Genomic DNA, 6,699 nt, shown 5'->3' with positions numbered 1-6,699 from the left:
GCTTTCTTATTCTTTTTTGGTATCGAGTGTTTGAAATGCCTGACTTTTAAAGACTTCCACAACTCAATTTACAATAAATTACATTACATTTAAAAAAGAAAATCTAAACCCGGACTCCTACATGGTTATCCTAATAAAAATCTCAAGCATTTTATATAACAATCCAAGCAATTATGTATATGCAAAAAATAAAAAAACATTTGGCCACGGTCTTTTAATTTTAAAGGGGGCTAAGCAGTCTCTAGAGCATCTATAGAAAACAATATTAATATTAAAGCATTAATGATTATAGCCCCCTTCAATTTAGCATTGCATGAGCACGATCACATGCATAAGACTTCGTTAGTATCAAAGCAACCCTAGCCCATAGGCAATCTAGCACACAAATCTCATCACAGAGAGAAAAATATAGTAATAAAATAATACATCACAGCAATCATCAAAACACATCAGAGCAACCAACACAAATGCTACACACAATCGTATAACAGAAATAAGAAGCAAAAAAAGTAAACACCGGCCCTAATCCTATAGCAAGAAGTGGTGCCCTAGTAAACCTATATGTGTGTAATAGGCTTATGTGGCTTTGGATAGGTCCTATGTAGGGTTCTTAGTTTAAGTTGCCTATAATTCAAGTTTGTTGGAGGCCAAAAGGGAAAGCTTTTAGTTTGAATTTAATTATTAATCTCTTGAGGTTGATTTTAAGAATTTTATTTTAGTATTGAGTTGATTGCTACCTTTGTTTAACACCGAGGCCGTGAGGTTTATTTTACCCTCCTTGGGGCTAACTTAATAGCCTCGTAGGCCTAGGTTACTCATTAGTAACTAATTTTATTAGATTAATTTAGTTTGTGAGTCCATTTTAATGCATAGAGTAGTGTTGTTTGAAACTTAGGATATATTGGTGGATTTTAGAAAGGTCAGGGTTCTATATTAAGTTGAGAGGGTCTGGAAAGTCACTTTTAGAAATAGGTTGGATCTAAGAGAGTTAGTATTTTAATTAAATATTATACGTTACCATGAGTAATTATACTATTAGTTTTCTATATTTGGAGTTTTCTAAGCAAATTTATGAATTTTTGAAGTTGTGGGTCCTTAATTATGCATTAGGGTTGACCGAAAAGTTAGCTTTTCAAATTAAGTTGATTTCTGAAATCCTATAATTTTTAATAAATACTAGACCTCAATACAAGTTGAATGCATTTTAGTTTGCCCAATTTGGATTTTTCTATGATTAGTTATGAATTTCTAAAGTTTTGATATTTATTGAATTATCAAAATAATTTAATTTGGGTTCTTTTAGGGATTTTGATCCAAATCAGCTCCAAATTGATTGGAATCACTCCCAAAGGTCAGGAATGACCTAAGGGTATGTTTCCAAATGTTTGAAAAAATTTAAAATTTTTATAAATTTTAAATTATTTAATAAGGACAAAAAAATAATTTTTAGTTAAATTTAAATTAAGGCTCAGATTGACGTCCAATTAAGGGGCCCTAATTATATATAGTAGGGGACTAAATTCTAGATATTTTTATATATTACAGGTAATTTTTTGAGTTGAAATGGATATATTAGAATTTTTAGAAGTTGTCAGGACCTAATTACCAAATAAATTGTGGTTTTTTAATTAAGGGGTCTAAAGAATCCTGAAAATTTCTAGAAAATTCTGAAAGGTTTAGAATGTCACTAAGTTTAAATTTTGAAAGTTTCATGTCATTGTGGGATTTATCCTAGCTCCTAAAATTTTTAAATGTTGTAAGTTTCGCTAGACGAGGCTTTAATTATTATCCTTAGGGTTTCGCTATATTAAATATGTTTAAATCAAATTTTGGACTAGCCCTTGAGGTAACATGCTGGGAGTACATAAATAAATAAACACACTAATTTCTAGGATCTAGGAGAGCCTAAGCTTAATGCTCGTGCACCTTACACATGTAAAAGATAATAAAATAACAACTAAGTACGATTAACGATGTGATTAATGAACAATTTAGATTCAATTATTCACTAATCCACTCTCCCATGAAAGTTATTCATAAGCATATCCCATGTTTAAAATCTTATCAAATGGATCTCCCAAATTTAGGGTAAATTTATATCATTTTAAAATAGTTTTAAAATACCTATACATATAGGTTTTAGAAAATAACATAATTAAAAATAATTCAATTTATAAAAGTAGATAAATATAAGAGATCTACTGGTCACCCAAAGGGAGGTTTCAAAATAATTCAAATTTTTTTTTTTTGTAATTTCAAAATATTTGGTATATTAATTAACTAAATATTATTCAAATAATCAAATAATCTAATAGCAGGAAATAAATCCAAAATAAGTAATTTTTGCTATCTGAAAGTAATTTTAAAATAAAATTCATAATTTTTAATAAGAACGAGGTATTATATGCTAAAATCCGATTTAAAATGAATTTATTGTGAATTATTGAAGTTTTATACATTAAAAGGTTTTTTTTAATAATTTAAAGTAATTAATAATTATTAAGTAAATAATAATAATAATAATAATAAATATTATTATTATTATAATAGTTGCTAATTATTAATTTAAAATAATCACTATTTAGTAATGAATATAATTCAAAATACACAAAATATTTTTAATTAAAATTAATTTTAAGTTGAAGAGGATGAAAATATGGCCGATTTGGTATATTAAACGTATTTTTAGGATTAATATATAATTTTCAATAATTTTTTTGAATAAAATCTAATTAAAAAGATAATTAAAATCAATTTAAATTCAAAAAATCTGGCGGTTGACACTTGGCGGCATTGGGTTGGATCCGCGGGCTGCGGTGGTGGTGCCCAATCATGGGCAATGATTAGCGTCGTCGTAATCATAGCTGCGTGATTGTCAAAACAGCGGGCCCCACACGCTAATGACTTAACACATTCAATAGATAGCGCCTGTCGTCAGATACTCCATTATTGGGAATAGACGGTCATGATCGAGCCTGACGGGATCTTAACCGAGAGATCCAAACTGCGGGTTTGAAAATCCAAACGGAGCGGTAAAACTTGAGCCATTGATCAAAGGATCAACGGTATGTTCAAATCATGCGGAGAGCATGCAAGATGTCAAAATGACCTAGAATGAATGTTTTGGCTCATTTGACTTGTCTACTCAACCAAATCAAATAGAATTTTAAACATAGATCTCACACATGAAGAGCATTCATGGGGTATCAAAATCAAGGTTTAAAATGCACTGTGATGATAGTTAATTAGATCTAGGTGTCCTAGGTTAGGGTTAGCTTTATACATCAATCTAATGGATGGTTTAAACCGTATAAGGGTTTGTTGCATTTGTAGATTGTTTGTGTTCCTAGTTGTAGAAGAAATTGCAAGCACTAGACGTCTAAATCAACGGGAAATCGCCATGGAACATAGATATCCTCGGTTCGCCAGAAAGCTCGCTACCGCCGGGGTCTTGGCGGCTGGTTCGACTCGGGAAGGGTGGAAGAAAGTGGAGGGTGTTCTCACACAAAGTCTCATGGCTTTTGAAGGCTTAAACTGAGAGAAATCATCCAAATCCCCTCAAAGCAAACCCTAAACTCCTATTTATACTCCTAAGCTTATGGTTAATGGTTAAGATCATTAATAGGGTTAATTAGGGATGGAACAAGGCTTATTAGGTTGGGGTTTGAGTTAAGGGAGAAATAAGAATGATTTAAATGCAATAGGAGAGAGAATTTGACCTAAATAGGTCAAATTTGATAATGCAAGGCTAGGTTTGACCTAGCTAAGGGTTGACCCAGTCAACATATAGTCAAATAGACCCAAGTAGGTGGTGGATTGAGCTAGAGATAAGCTTGGATTGGATTTGAATTTAATTTGACCCATACAGGCTAATTAGGTCAACCTGGGTTGACTTGGTGTTTAATATAAAAAGTATAGTTTTGAAAAAAGATTAATTATCTTTGGGAGAATTGAATTTAATTTTGAAATCAAACACGTCATTATGAATAACATATCACCTCGGGAGGCAAATATGTCATTCCCTAATGGGTTCATATTTCAAAATTTTAAATTTATCTTGTTATCGTAGTAAAACTCAAGGGAAGACAAACTTATGATCCTTGAGGATCAAAATGATGTTTGATCAAATATTTGACTATAATAATCTAGATTAAGGATCATTAATTTCATAATCAAAATCATAATAATAGAATGATATATCTTTCCAAGGAAAGAAAATATCACTTATTATCAATCATTTGGATATGATGATAATGATCATTGAATTTTAATTTTTTCAAAGATAATTAATTAAAGGTTTTGAAAATTTGATTTTGAAAATCAGATCTGGATTTCTAAATCTCCTACGAGCGCAAGCCCTCGTAGTTAATTACATCGTAGGAAATCAAAATTTTTTATGAATATTCTTGATTAAAATAGCGGTATAAATTTTATTTAAGATTCTCAAAGCTGGATGTCAAAGGAGGTAAAGGTTGGAAATCTCAATAGGGATTGGATTAAGGTTGAACAATTATTTTTGGAGTCAAAGAAAGAAGGGTAGGAGGTGTTTTGAGATTATGAATATCTTTAGAAACATCTCAGCCTATCCTAAGTGTTGGGCTTAAATTTGATTGAAAGAGATTTAAGTTTGAATGGTCAATTTTATTAGAAGTTTGGGATTCAATTCCCGGAAGTTGAGATCTTATAACCTGAACTTGCCTCAGAACCTAAATCTAAATTGGGCACTAAAAAGTAATCCGAACCTAGCTAATGCAATGCAAATCTAGACTTATCCCAGCCTGGATTGGGGAGCCAGCTGAACCACCTAGGCGCTTTAAAATTATATATCAAGTCATTTAATGTTAGAATGGGTAGGGACGTTGTTTAAGATAGGTTTTTAAGAATAGGGCCAATATCTAGAGCAGATCCTAACTGACCCTTTGACTTATGTTGGGTGTTTGATGCTTAAGCTAATGCAATTAAAGTAATTAAGCTAATGCAATTAAAGTTTTAGAAATTTTTAAATTTGTTGCTAATGCGATGCATGCTGATTGACTCGATTAAATGCTTGAATTTGAATTAAGACTTTTGAAATGAGAACTCCCGGTGGTCCCTGACTTACTTCTTAAATTCATTAGAGTTTATATGTTAGCTTGAAATTTTTAATTTGATTTAATAAAAAAATTTTGGCAAGTCCTTAAGAGCCTACGATTGGGTTCCAGGCTAAATCAAAATTGACATGCAAGGTCGCAAAAAAAAATTAGGAAAAGTAGGCAGATCCTAATCGTAATAAACACATCAATCAATAAATAAATCAATTAAATTAAATTAATATCAAATTTAAAGTCCATATGGGAAGTGCCACTTAATATTACATCCCAGAATTTGTAGAAAAGTAAAGTGGCTGGGCACCACTGACAACAACCCGGGTTCTAAACCTAGTAAAGACGCAAGTGGTTTTGAGTGGGATACTATTTGTCCTCAAATCTTCAATCTTGTTCTCCTTCGGTCTTCTTTTCCCCGGGCTCCTTGAATTCTTCATAGTAGGCTACCCAAATGGATAAAAGGACACTTCCTTTGAGGGGAAGGCCACTCTTTCCACTTTGGGTAGTGAAGAAGTGATCCAAATGTGGATCTCTAAATAGAAAAGGGCTACTCCCCTAAGGGGTATCCTTTTCTCTTTGGAGTCCAAGCTTTAGACCTATGTATCCCAACTCAAATTCCTACTTTCACAACACTTAACACTTGCTCAAATTACATTTGTATAAAATCAAAATTCTAGACTCTCCTGTAGGGTTATCCTAAGTAGTTAATAAATCAAAATCATTTATTCCCAAACATTTATATATATGCAGAAAAATAAATAAACACGCTGGCCACGTTCCTTTTTTTATTTTGGGGGCTTTAGCAGCTGAAGCACCTGTGCAAGCATTTATTATTATTATTTTTTTACTTAGCCCCCTTTTTATTGCTATGCATGAACATGGCCACATGTAGAAAACTGTGTGAACATCCAGATCGTTTCTATCATAGGGGTAATCTAGTCGTCAAACACATCAACCATCCATAAAGTGCAGTAAAAAGTAAACAGACACATCAATTCTAAGCTAGCAACTAGCATGTAGTGAAAGCTTGAAAATCCGGCACATAGCGAAAAAGTAAATATCGGCCTTGCCTAAAACTAGAGTTGGTTGTCCTATCAAACCATCTAAAATGTGTGAGGTATGCCGTGTGGTTTGGATATGTCCTATGGAGGGCAAGTATTTCAAGTTATTTGTAGTTCTGGTTGGTTGAAAGGCTTAAGGGAGGATATTGGTTAAAGTTTAAGTCTTAATGATATGAGGTTAATTTTAAGATTGATTTTTAATTATTTGTTGTATACCGCCTTTATTTTTCACCGAGACCATGAAGTTTCTTTCACCTTCCTTGGTGCTAAGCTAATAGCCTCGTAGGCCTAGGTTACCTAGTGATAGCCGATATAGTTAAGTGACTTAAGTTAATTAAGGTTTGAAAGTTAATGAATTTTATTGAATTAAGGCTGGTTGATTACTGAATTTTAAAGTTGATTAAATATTTCTTGAGTTTTAGGGTGATTTTCAAGTTTTAGGATTTTTTTTGGATTATTTTAATCATTTAATTAAGGGGTCAAAATTATCTTTTTAATTACGAGTGTTTTCTAGGAAATTAATATTTTATTAAAATACTAGACCTTAATACAAT

The sequence above is a fragment of the Dendrobium catenatum genome, unplaced genomic scaffold (assembly GCF_001605985.2).
Source record: "Dendrobium catenatum unplaced genomic scaffold, ASM160598v2 fragScaff_scaffold_412, whole genome shotgun sequence".
Taxonomy (NCBI): Eukaryota; Viridiplantae; Streptophyta; class Magnoliopsida; order Asparagales; family Orchidaceae; genus Dendrobium; species Dendrobium catenatum.
This window is presented reverse-complemented; position numbering follows the sequence as displayed.